The sequence below is a fragment of the Chlorocebus sabaeus genome, chromosome 11 (genome assembly GCF_047675955.1).
Source record: "Chlorocebus sabaeus isolate Y175 chromosome 11, mChlSab1.0.hap1, whole genome shotgun sequence".
Classification (NCBI taxonomy): domain Eukaryota; kingdom Metazoa; phylum Chordata; class Mammalia; order Primates; family Cercopithecidae; genus Chlorocebus; species Chlorocebus sabaeus.
In genome coordinates, this window is record NC_132914.1 from 26783106 (window position 1) to 26796524 (window position 13419).

Genomic DNA, 13419 nt, shown 5'->3' on the forward strand with positions numbered 1-13419 from the left:
TGTTCCACATAACGACTTCCAAATGACCCACGTTGGTATTTCCAAGTTATGAGACTAGATGAGATCCCCAAGGCTGTGGATAGAAATGGAGAAGAGGAGAGGACTAATGATTGATACCTGGGATATTCAAATATTAAAAATTCCTAGAGCAGAGGAGACTGAGAAGGAACCCCAGTAAAGCAGGGGGAAAACCAAGAAAAAGTGCTGTGTCCTGGAAGACAGTGAAGTAAGTAGATCAGGAGGAAGGAGTGACAAACTGACCCTGATATTTAGCAAGGTGAAGGTGATTAGTGACCTCAATAAGAATAGTTTGGTTAGATGGTAGGCGTAAAAGCATGGCAGGAATGAGCTTGATAGAGAATGGAAGGTGAGAAAATGAAAGCAAGTGTAGACAATTCTTGAAAGGAGTTCTGCTGCAAAAGGGAATGTCATCAGTGGGTGGAGTGGGATCAGAAGAAGACTGTTTCATTTAAGATGGGTAAAATAGCCATGTATTTATTCTTTGTTCAAAAAGAAAAACTGATGGAGAGAGTGGTGGTCCTGGGGTGAGGGCAAGGGGTTGGCATCCTGATGCCCACAGGGTCCTGTGCTTGCAGTAGTACTGGTGTCCAGGACCCTGAATGCCATGCCCCAGGAATGGCTGACGAATGCCGAATCCATTCTGAGGCCTTGGGGCCAGAAGGTGTCCTTACTCTCCACCGTTTGTTCCTCTTTCATGTAGGAGAGTTGTTCAGGCACCAGCAAAGCGTTTGAGTTTTAAGTCAGAAATTAAATTAGAAATTAGTGAGAAATTAGAAGGGAGGGTAGAACCAATGGCTTTTTCTCTGTAGGCAATGACTTGAGAGCAGCTGAAGTTTTTCCTTCTTGTCCCCTGGGACCATCTTTACCAAGATGGCACAGAGCCTATAGAATAAAGCAAGTGAGTCATGCAGGAGGGCACGAAGCGGAAGGAGGCATCGCTCAGGGTCATGCAGGCACAGCGCCAGCACGTGAGAGCGGAACTCCCATACATTTGTGCCCCAGCTGCCTAACCTGCCCCTCCTGATTACCCCGGCCCTGGGGATGGCACTGTGGTTTAAGGGAAACACTAGGAAAGCTCTTTCCATAATTATCTCTTCTCATATTACCAACTGGAGATTAATTGATTATGCTTTAGTTTAATCATATTTCCTTTCCCCCTTTATGTTTAGTTGACTTCAGCCACTTTAAGGAATAAGAGGAGGGCGTGGTGAAGAGGGAAAGGAATGCTTCTAGGCTGAACAATTCTGTTGTTGGTGATAGGAGAGGGCAGGGAAGAATTGATTCTGGGCCTTTGCACAGCAAAGGGACAACGTGAGAGACTTCTGTATACCTGAGATGCAGGTGAGCGGGAACTGGGGGATAGAAAGGAGATAAAAGAGGGTCAATCCTGGTCAAAAAGACCAGAAAAAAACAGCTCCTCTCCACCTAAGTACCCTTGTCGTTTTTAAGTGTTGTAAGGGCCCTCATATCATTTTGTCTTTCCTTCCTTGAAATCCAAAAGTGATAGATATCACTCACCTTGTTAATCCCAGGATTCTGCCCAGTGCAGATCTAAGAGCCATCTCCTGAGGCCATCTGAGGAATTGTCCATCTTTGTACCTTAGAAACCAAAGGAACCCTTACAGGAACATCTACAGCATCTGGAAAATAATTCTCGAGGCGTAAGTTTATGTTGCAGTTTCTTTGGGATGAGGCCTGCTGCTATTCTGGTTTGTGTTAGCCCCAGTTATGCCTAAGAACTGAGTCAGTCATGTGTTCATGGAAAGAAATCCCCATTGAAAATAGTAGGTACTGACTGTAGCCAGGATTGCATAATCAGTCCTCTTTAAGAATTTCCTCAGAACCTGTTTTCCAAAAAGATTAGCCAGATGTTTCCCAGAACTTTCCTCTTCCTGATGAGCAATATTATTTTTGATAGTGGTAGATTACTCTTCTAAGCCTTGCTTGCTCCCTCCCTCCAGTCCCAAAAACACCTGAGTCAAGTAATTATGATAACTGGACATTATTAATTAATTGAGACTGAGTGCTGTGGTTGGAATGTTTGTGTATCTCCCCCATCCCCTCCTCCAAATTAATATGTTGAAACCTAATCACCAATGTGATGGTATTAGGAGTTGTGACCTTTGGGAGGTGATTAGGTCATGGGGAGTCATGAAAGTAGGGCCATCATAAATGGGATTAGTGCCTTCATAAAAGAGGCCCCAGAGAGCTATCTTGCCCCTTCCGCCATGGGAGGGCACAGCTAGAAGGCACCATCACCATCAGCGAACCAGAAAGTAGGCCCTCACCCGACGCTGAGTCTGACGGTGGCTTGACCTTGGACTTTCCAGCTTCCAGAACAGTCAGAAGAAAATTTGTGTTGTTTAGAAGCCACCCATTTTATGGTATTTTATTATATCAGCCCAGAGGGACTAAGACACTGACTCGTGAACTTCAGTTTAAATCTAGTGTCTTTAAAGCTTTGTTATTTTATGCATATCGTACCTATGATATATGTATAACATATCCATGGCATGTAGTAGGCCTGTAGTAAATGTTTTTTGAAACAGTTGGGTACAATGTATGTTGTTTTTCTTTATCTTATTAGGCAGTAGAGTATGTTAGTTAAAGTTCTGAATTGAAATCTTGGCTCTTCCTCTAATGAAATGTGTGATCTTGGGCAAGTTTTCTAACTGCTCTGTGCTGAGTTGCAGAAACAATAATAATGATACCTACCTTATAAGATTATTGTGAGACTTAAATAAATTTATACATTCAAAGCACTTAGAACATCTCCTGACATATACTAAGAATTTAACAGATATAACAAAAGCTCTCAGGCATTTAATATTTAAAAAGCGAGAAAACCAAATCTCCTCTTTTTCCTCAAATAGCAGTATAACTGGCAATGAATATTTGAGTGTTGGTTGTGTGAACTATCATTATTTAGCCTTTTCTCAGTGGCTATAAACAGCTTCCTGTGTTTCTGAAAAAGGAGGAATAGACAGCATCTCCTCATCCAGTCTCACACCAGTATGTCACTCGTGACACCTAAACATAACTATATCCGTGTATTATTTATATCATTGCTAATTATGTGAGTTGAGTTTTTAAAATATGTGGGCCTATGATTAGTATCGAGATTTGTTTTTTCTGGGCATGATGTTCCTTCCATGTAAGGCTTCTCTTCCCTCCCCTCCCCTCCCCTCCCCTCCCCCCCCTCCCCTCCTCTCCCCTCCCCTCCTCTCCCCTCCCCTCCCCCCCCACTCCCCCCCTCTGCTCCCCTCCCCTCTTCTCTCTTTTCTTTTCTTTTCTTGATAGGGTCTCACTCTGCTGCCCAGGGTGGAGTGCAGTGATGTGAACATAGCTCACTGGAGCCTCGAACTCCTAGGCTCCAACAGTCCTCTTGTCTCAGTCTCCCATGTAGTTGGGACCACAGGCCACCATGCCTAGGTAATTTTTTAATTATTTTTGTAAAGACGGAGTCTCACTTTGTTGTCCAGGCTGGTCTCGAACTGCTGGGCTGAAGCGATCCTCCTGCCTCGTCTTCCCAAAATGTTGGGACTGCAGGGGTGAGCCACTGCACCTGGCCTCACGTGAGTTTTAAGAGCTGTGCCAGTTTGTTCTGTCTTCTTGCTCTGTTCCTACATTCAAATTTGTAGAATCGAAATAAAGGAGAGTATATCTCCCAGAATTAAAAACTGACCAGGTTTCCATGTAATTAGCAGCATGTTTTCCACAAGGTCCTTTGTTATTGGCAGTCCTGTCCAATAAAAAGGGCTGTATTCTCGCTGTGTGGTGTGTCTGCAAGACTGCCCTGCCAGCTCTTTCTCATTTCTAGTAATCCAAGGCTAGTAATCTAGTAAACCCATAGGAAAATTTGGCTTCTCTAGTGATAGCCACCTGGTGGGACAGTACTTTAAAATTCATAAGACACTTTTAAATAGCTGAGTGTATTTTAATTGCTTACAGCAAACCAACAGAGATATTCTTATAGATGAAGAAATAAGCCTCCATGAGCTTAAGGGAGTTCAGGGTTATAGCTCAGGTTACATAGTGCTGTGAACTCAAGTCTGCTGATTCTTTAAATCCTGTGTCCTTCCAGTTTTACTATTTCCATCAAATTCACGCAGGCTCGGTAAAATCATAGTAGTAACACCTGGAGTAGTAGCCAGGCCTCATCTTTAGAAATCATAATCATGGAGTTATAATTCCAATAATATTTTACAACTTGTTTGCTGTTGAAAACTTATTTTTCTAAACCCCATCTGAGTAAATGGCACATTTGTATATTTTGTGGACAAAACTCAGACCTGTAGTATTGGTTTGAGGATTATGAGAGTGTGGACCTTTGTTGCTTTGTGAAGTTGTGTTCTTGTGCCTTGCCTGAGCTGCCAGTGCCTCTGCACAGCAGGTATAGGCACAGCTGACTGGTGCCATGTGCCCGGTGACTTGCCAAGTGGGCGCTCACTCACTACAGCAGCAAACTTCAGCAAATGTGTTTTAACTAATAACGTTCATACTAGCGATGAAAACATATGTATGTGTTTCCTATGCCCATGGCAGACATAATTAGTTGATCATGGTATGTGTTCATGCTGAGCCTGATCATCCTTTTAAGCATCACATTCTTGGCATCTATAGTCAGACACTCAAGCTTAGTAGGCAAAGTAAAACATATGTGCTATCCTTGGCTCTAAGTGTGTCTGTGTTAACTTTCTCCCAATATGTTTTGGGAAATAATAAATAAGATAAATTATTGCTGTGTTTTCTAGGAAGAGAAGACAGCATTTTTCTGTATGTCTTGATTGGTTTGGACAATTGCACTTAATACAGGTCATTTTCATTTTTAATAGCATGTAAAAGTCTCCATGTCAAAATTTTTTCAGTTTGATTACTGATTCATAGGATACATTTATTTGAAAATTAATTTTCAAATAGATATTTGAAATAAGAAACACATTTTGACAATACTCATAGTTTACCATAATGAACTTAGATCTTTTTATATAATTAGCAGAACCTGTGAAGTTTTCATTAAATTCTAATTGTGGAACAAAATACTAATCCTTTAAGAATTGAATTTAAAACTCTGTGATATGGTTGTAATTGTGGAAATAAAAACTTGTTAAGTTTAAGATTATAGCTTTTGTTTATTTGGTCCTTTTTCCTTTGAAACCTTACTAGTATTTCAGTTGAAAACAGCATTAAAAAAAAATTACATACAGGCTGGGCATGGTGGCTCACGCCTGTAATCCTAGCACTTTGGGAGGCCAAGGTGGGAGGATCGCTTGAGCCCAGGAGTTTGAGACCAGCCTTGTCAACATAGCGAGACCTCGTCTCTACGAAAAAAAATATTAATAAATTAGCCAGGTATCATGATGCACACCTGTAGTCTCAGCTATTTGGGAGGCAGAGGTGGGAGGATCACTTTGGCCTGGGAAGTTGAGGCTTCAGTGAGCTGAGATCATGCCATTGAACTCTAGCCTGTGCAACAGAATGAGACCCCATCTCAAAAACAAAATCCCATATATGGTCAAAAGGTATTTTAGGCTCTCTACTGATCGCTTGATAAAAGATGCCACACTTACTGCAAGATTATTGAGGAGCACTTTGTCATGGAGATCAGGGTTGGAATGTTTGAGCCAAAGACCACAAAAACTGCCAATAATCAGTTATTCCTGCCTGCTACTTAGCGTTTATGTTTCTAGAAAATGCTGTCTTCAGTTTTCTCCTCTGAAATCTGAGACACAGAGCTGAGAAGTAGAAAATAATTTATGTCAAAATATTTTTCCATTGATAGGCTACCTGACAAGCAAAGAGGATTGAGGTGAAATTTAATACAAATTAATGTGTGAGGCCATGGAAAACTGCTTGTATTTTGTGTTTGTCTTTAAAGTTAAGTAAGAGCATACTTTTTTTTTTTTTTTTTTTGGGATGGAGTTTCGCTCTTTTTGCCCCGGCTGGAGTACAATGGTGCGATCTGTGCTCACTGCAACCTCTGCCTCCCGTGTAGCTGGGATTACAGGCGCCTGCCACCACACCTGGCTAATTTTTTGTGTTTTTAGTAGAGATGAGGTTTCACCATGTTGTCCAGGATGGTCTCGATCTCTTGACCTCGTGATCCACCTACCTCAGCCTTCCAAAGTGCTGGGATTACAGGCATGAGCCACTGCGCCTCGCCAAGATTATACGTTAAGTTACTTAACTGATTTTGCAAAGAAGTAGAAATTATGCCTACTTATTTTTGTAGTGATGTTGTTAGAAGAAGAAAACAGAATACCTAAAGTTAGTGGACCTATCATTGTGCTGTAAGAAATGCTAATTTAGATGTGCTTTGGAAAAATAAATGAAATTAAAGAAAATAACTCATTAGTAATTTTTTTTTCCAGTTTTACTTTGCCTGTTCAGTGATACCGTTTCTCTTTTTTGTTTATTGATAAGGTCCTAGCTGTGCATACTTTAAGAACAGAAGGCGGCACTTCTCTATAACTGTGATCGCATGATCACAGACCCCACTAACTCTGACTAATGGTTACTTTCAAGTGCTTGTGGCCAGTTGGAGTTTATAATTTGTTACCAAATCACTAATTATCTTTATTTTTAACCTGTATTTTGCCTGTCAAGCAGTCATAATCTCTAAAATTGGAGACTCAGAACCTTCACCTATGAAGAGTTTGTTTAACTAGAGGCAGGAAGAGCTGATTTTCCCTTGAAATGCATGGGAAATTCATTCATTTTTGTTTGTTTTAAACTTTTAAAAATCTGGAAGTTATTAAGGGCTGTTTTTTTTTGTTTGTTTGTTTGGTTGGTTGGTTTTTGTTTTGCTTCTGGATTATATAATGAATCTCCCAGGTTTTAAAGTCTAATAACCAGTGCTTTTGCTTTTGCTGTTTTTGCTTTGGTTATAGTGATCCTTTAAATAAAGAATTAGCTTCTCCTTTGGCCTGAGATTTTAAGATCCTCCCGATAATCTGTAACTGTAGCCCTCAAGTCCAGGTTTTTTCTTGCCATGTTAATTTAATATGCACATTTTTGCTGTCTGTTCTAGAAGTTCACAATCTGGGATCTAGTGTACAGGAAGGGGAGTAATCTTTTTTGTTGATATTGTTATCTACATGTAAATCTGTGCGAAAGAGCTTTATAAATTGCAAATTTTATATTGAGTGACTTTAGGTAATTCAAACTTTAGGTAATTCTAAGTATAAAATACAAAATTTCTAAAAACCAACAGACTTCCTTCAGAGTTTAAGTTGCTTATAAAATTATAGTTTGTTGGCAGTTATCCACATCAGTCCATTTCGTAAGGTGTGAAAATATTTTTTTCTTCCTCTTTTTCTTGCCTAATGTTATTTGATTTTCATCTGTCCTGTTGTATAGATGTTTGTTTACGTGATTTTCTACTCACATTAACAAAACAGGATAATGAAAATATCTTCTGAAGCTCATTCATTGGTTGAGATCTTTTTCTTTTCATTTCTAGTGGTTTGTAAAATTGACCTAATTCTTTCATTTATCTGCTATGTACAAACTAGACAAGTATTTTTTTCCACAAATTTATTTGCTTCATGTTTTTAGTACTTTCCACTGGAATTTTTTCCCCTTATGCGTGAATAATATTAAATGAGGAAACATTCTTACTTGGTTTTCTTTGATTTGTCATATGGGAGTAAAAAGTTATTTAGCTGTAAGTAAATAAAATATTTTTACAAAAATATTTGGTTGCTTTCGTGTTTATATCAGTATTATTAATTATAAGTAGGAATATTTATCCTAAGGTACACAAAGAAGAATTAGAAACCAGTGCTTTCTGTTGCACATTCATTTGCTAGAATCGGATATCAATCTTTGTCCAGTCAGGAGAGAGAAACTGCATGATAATTTGAATAGGGAAAGTTTAATATAAAAGACTATAAATATAACCAGGGATTGGAAGTTAGAGATTGATAAGAGGTAAAGAGACTCTAAAGAATATAAGACTAGCAGATGTAATATTATATAATGTAAACTTGAGAGCTACTACTGCTAAGGCTGAGATAAAATGCCCAAAGAAGAGGCCCCCTGGGACTGAGATCCATATCGTGATGGAGAGGGCCTGGCTCAGGCTCACTGGAAAGCAGGGAAGTCACCTTGTTGATGGAACCTACCAGCAGTCCACCTTACTAGGGTGGTGTCTTGCAGGGGCACTCTACCAAAAACCCATCCAAGGTGAGTGTCAAGGGAACCTGCTGGTTGCTGCTGGCTCTTGTACACTGTAGGAGCTGGGCACAGGAGAAACTGTATTTGCTGCAGGACCTGAACACTGGGGAAGCCCCCATGCCACAGGAGGACCCCAGAAAGCAAAAGCCGCTCCTCTTGCCCTTTCCCGTGTCTCACTAGTGCCCTCTCTTGACAAAATTCACCTGGGGTGACTATCTAGGAAAAAGTATTTTAAGGGTCCAGATCCATTTTCATAAAACAAGCAAAAAGGTTGAAGTTGGAACAGAGGCAATCACTAGTAGCCCACACAACCCGAAAAGTCTTTCGTGGTGAGAAAATACTTGCCCTTTCCCATTGACTATGACAGTTTGTGAGATTGCGTGATTTCATGTCTACTGAAATGTCTGTAAGAGTTATATGGATTGTTCGACATACTAATTTATTAACTTTTGTTAACATTTATTAATATTCTCATTGGAGGGTATCTGTATTCTTGAGAGGGATCTTTGAGAATTTCTGTGTCACTGTAAACGCCAGTTTTTGTTTACTTTTTGAAAGGATTGTTTCATTTAATCATGTTTCTTAGCTATATCCATTAGAATATAAATTTAAATGCTATGCAAGTCATTTAAACTTGTGTAGCAAATTTAGCAAATTTGGAGCTGCCTATGAAGATTTTATTAAAATATTTTTGAAATAGCTCTAGAACCTTGTTTTTTAAATCAATTTTTAAAATTTAAACATTATTTACATTATATAACTAGACTAAAATTTTCTAACATGTCACTTTAACATTTTTTATTGACACATAAAATTCATGTACTAAGAAAACTAAACTAGCATTAGGAATTTTTATAAAACCAAATGTGGATCCCAGCATTAGTAGCCACAGAATGTGATTTTAATTTCTTAGGGGATGATAAAGTTGTAAGGAAACAACACTTACAACTTGGAATCACTGACCAGAAATTACATAGTTGCAAGAACCAGCAGAAAGGGGGTGCAGGTGACCCTGTGTTGTTCTTGTTGTACCCCCTGCCACTGTCAGAGGAAAGAGGATGAATACAGGGTCAAACCAGGGATAATTACCTGCCCACCAGAGGAGTCATTACAATGAGGAAGTACATTGGCAGATTTGATATGGCCCCAGACCCAATGTCTGATGTTGGCCTCTTGGCAATCAGATAAGTTATTTAGAACAACTGTTTCATGACTAGCTTGAGTTGATGCATCCAAACTTGCCCAGTAAGCTCTTCTCAAGAGCTGGACTAAATTCTGGTGAATCTGGTCCTCCCATGCATCATGGCTCAGTGAGGTTATTGACTTCCGCCTGGCTTGGTTCAGCCATAGTGGTGAAGTGGTGTGGTATGCTGTCGTGTAATCAAACAGGCATTTAGAGGAGGTCTTTTGGGTCATAGGTGGCATGGGGATGGAATGCACAAAGGTGACTGAGGAGTTAGTTGGCTCAGGTTATTATGGAGTGATCATAACTGTCTCTTAGAGTATCTCCAGTATGGGCAGTACAGAATATACTCTATTGTGGTATATTCTTTCAAAATAATCTTAGTAATAACAAAAACATGTCATATGAGTTAAGTTTTGCTGATGATTGAGTGTAGGAATGCTGTTTTTAAAGACCATATGACTATAAAAAGTAATATAGAAACAATTTCTAAAAGAGGAGTTCAAATATATTTTGAGAAGGAGTAAAAACAAAAAAAAAAAGTATGTATTTCCCAAATTGCCTGCCTTATTAGGTATAACACCCATCTGCATGCATGAAATTATATATTAAATAAAAATGTAGTCTCATTACATTACAACCATTAATTCTTATAAATAACTTTGGTGCAACAAAATCTAAACTTTCTTATGGCTCCCAGAACAGACTAAATAACATAAATGTTCTTCAGGCACAGGCTTGTGTGGAAGTTCGGGCACACACACGGGGTGTGTGTGTGTGTGTGTGTGTGTGTGTGTAACTAAATTGACTTAAAAGAAATCTTGAAATTTAAAAGGATTCCTGATTGTAGAAAAGATTTATCATTTTGCAGAAGGGTACCATGTTATTTTTAAAAATTCTTACTATTTTTTATTATGTGACATTGTAGCCCCAGTAGGAGTTATTTTTCTTTTAAAGAAATGTTTGGATTAGGCAAAAACATACTACTTAGATTTTAATGCCGTATTTTAAACTGTGACTTAGATAATTCTCTTATAAAGGGGAATTAATTATTCTGGATATTGATTGGTTGATGGTGATTTTTGAATTGTGTGTCTCTGAGGGGCCTCAGAGCTACAGCTTAAAATTTGCAGCTTTATGGCATTTGTCTAGGATGTAACAGGAAGAAAATGAATATGCTAAGGATCACATTTGGTGTATATCTCAAGTATATTCTTATCACTTTGTATGGCAAAATAGCGAATATTACTGTATATAGCAAAATAAATCAGTTAAAACTCTGGAGAAGAGGGACTTACCCTGCATTATCTTGGTGGGTCCTTAGAGTGGTAGAGGGAGTTTTTAAGACAGAAGATGATGAGGCAGTTGGACTGTGGAGGCATAGATTAGAGTGACGTGGTCACAAGCTAAGGAACACCTGAAGCCACCAAAAGCTTGAAGAACAAGGAAAGGATTACCTCCTGGAACCATTGGAGGGACCCTGGCCCAGCTGGCACTTTGATTTCAGCCCAGTGAAAGTGATTTTGAGCTTCTGGCCCCCAGAACTATGAGAGGAACATTTTTGTTGTTTTATGTTCCCCCAGTTTGTGGTAATTTGCCACTGCCTCTCCAGGGAACTACTGCACTTTGTAATGAAACAAATGTAAAAATAGAGTGTAAATATAAAATAAACCAACCATAAGAGAAAAGACTTTACAAAGAGATTGAAACTTTTTTTAAAAAAAGAATATTGTTTTCAGTGAGGGTGAGGAGGTAATGAGACATGAGCTGAGCTATCTGCTGTGAAAGTGAAAAGTAAATTGGCAGTATGGAACAAGATTATTCAGCCATTGGAAATTATATTTAAACAATATTTAAGGTAAAAAAAAAAAAAGACTACTTTTTAATACTAAGTGAAAACGACTTAAAAATTACTTACATTATGAACCAAATTTTAAGTATGTATTTCTAGGGAAAAAAGTGAAATAAAAAAATACAGTCTGTGAAGTTAATTTTCCTTTGTTTAAACCTTGCTTTTCCACTTAGCTGTGTGACCTGAGAAAATTTCTGAAGCTTTTGGGGCCTATGTTCTCATCTATAAGATGAGGAAAGTAAAACAACATGTGTATCTTACGAAGGACTAAATATATTAATATTTTCTAAGCACTCAGGACAATGCCTAACACTTTGTAAAGTTTCAGTATTTGGTTTTTTTTTTTTTATCATAACTGTTGGAATAAAATGTAAAAATCTAGGAGAATTCTTTACTCCAATTACTTCAGAAAACTTTCCCTTCTTTCTGTACTTAAAATATAGAAACTGGAGCTCCCCTTTGAAAATGGCAGCTTGAGAAGTTGCACAGACCTGCTCCACAGCAAAACAAACATAATTGGTAAAACCTATCTTTTTTTAAAAAAATAAAATACTGGAAATTGTCCTACAGACACTCAACAAATGAAGAAACACATATTTAAGAAAATCTAAAACTTGGTCAGAGCAGTAAGTCCTGCACTTGAACTATGACCCACTCTGCTATGGTTTGAATGTTCGTCCCCTGCAAAACTCAGGTTGAAGTTTAGTTGCAATTGCAACAGTATTAAGGTGAGACCTTTGTGAGGTGATTAGGTCTTAAGGGCTCTACAGATCCCAATGAGGGGATACCATATTTCACTGGGAGAGCAAACTGCTAGCTTTTATCATCCCCTCCAGCTTTAAGTTACAGAGGCTAAACTCCTGGTGAGGATGCCAGTGTGGTCCGAGGTTCTCTTCCTCCACCCAGCCCCTACGCGTAGGGCAGAGTTTCTACCCCAGGTGTAGCAAGCCTAGAATACTGGGGCTCCAATCGCCCTCACCCCACCTTGCTTGTAAGGTGCAGGTCTGTGCAGCTTCTGAAGCTGCCATCACCTTGCTTGCAAGGGAGAGAAGTTCAACACTGGGAAAGGCAAGCCAAGAATATCAAAGACTACTACCCCTACCCAGCCCCCAGAGCAGTGGCTGAGAGATTTTGCCCACTGAGAGAAGCAGTCTGTAAGAACAGAGAACTCCAGAAACCCTCCCCAAAAGAATTGATTTTATTTGAAGCACAGTGTGGGGAAATTTAAGCCTAAGGATGCTTTCAGAAACAATAGAGGCTTTGGTGGTAAGCAAATAAGAGCCAACTGCTAGCTTTTAAGAGCAGCAGGCTAAACATAGGCCAACTAGTTCTCAAAAGAGAATCAGAGAAGGAGCTAAGAAGAGCCCTCCTTCTTGAGGGATCAGATCAAACCTCAAAGACTGGCCAAAGAACCCTACCCCCACAATTTATTTGGATGAGACTGTGAAGCAGTTTATACTCTAGAACATTGTTGAAAACAATAGAGCTGGCAATTACTTGAGTTACACAGCTGAGCGGGACACCAGATGAGGCAAAAGAGAGATGAGGGAAAGAGACAGAGTCCTGCTAACATGACACTGTCATTCCTGGTAACTGTGTGCATGCCCAACACTGACCCTCTGAGGAGTAGCGCCAAAGGCTTCACGTTGCAGGAGAAATAGACTTCCCAAAATCGTCAAATTACTCAACAAATAAGCAACAAATATCTTCAGTTGATTCAATATATTACCTAAAATGTCCAGGTTTGAGCAAAAAACTGACACATGCAAAGAACCAGGAAAGTGTGCCCCATACACAAGAAAAACAGTAACAGCAAATTATGAAAGTACCCAGATGTGAAATTCAACAGAAGAACTTAAAGGGCAGAGGAAACCACGCTTACAGAAGTAAAGGAAGGTGTGATACACTGCCTCATCAAATTGAGAATATTGGTAAAGAGATAGAAATTTTAAAAAAATTATAAAAAAGAATCAAATAGGAATTCTAGAGTAAAAAGTATAATAACTAAAAAAATTTACTAAAGGTGCTCCACAGTAGATTTCTTTCTTTTTTTTTTCTTTTTTTGAGACGAAGTTTTATGCTTGTGTTGCCCAGGCTGGAGTGCAATGGTGCGATCTCGGCTCACCGCAACCTCTGCCTCCCAGGTTCAAGCAATTCTCCTGCCTCAGCCTCCTGAGTAGCTGGG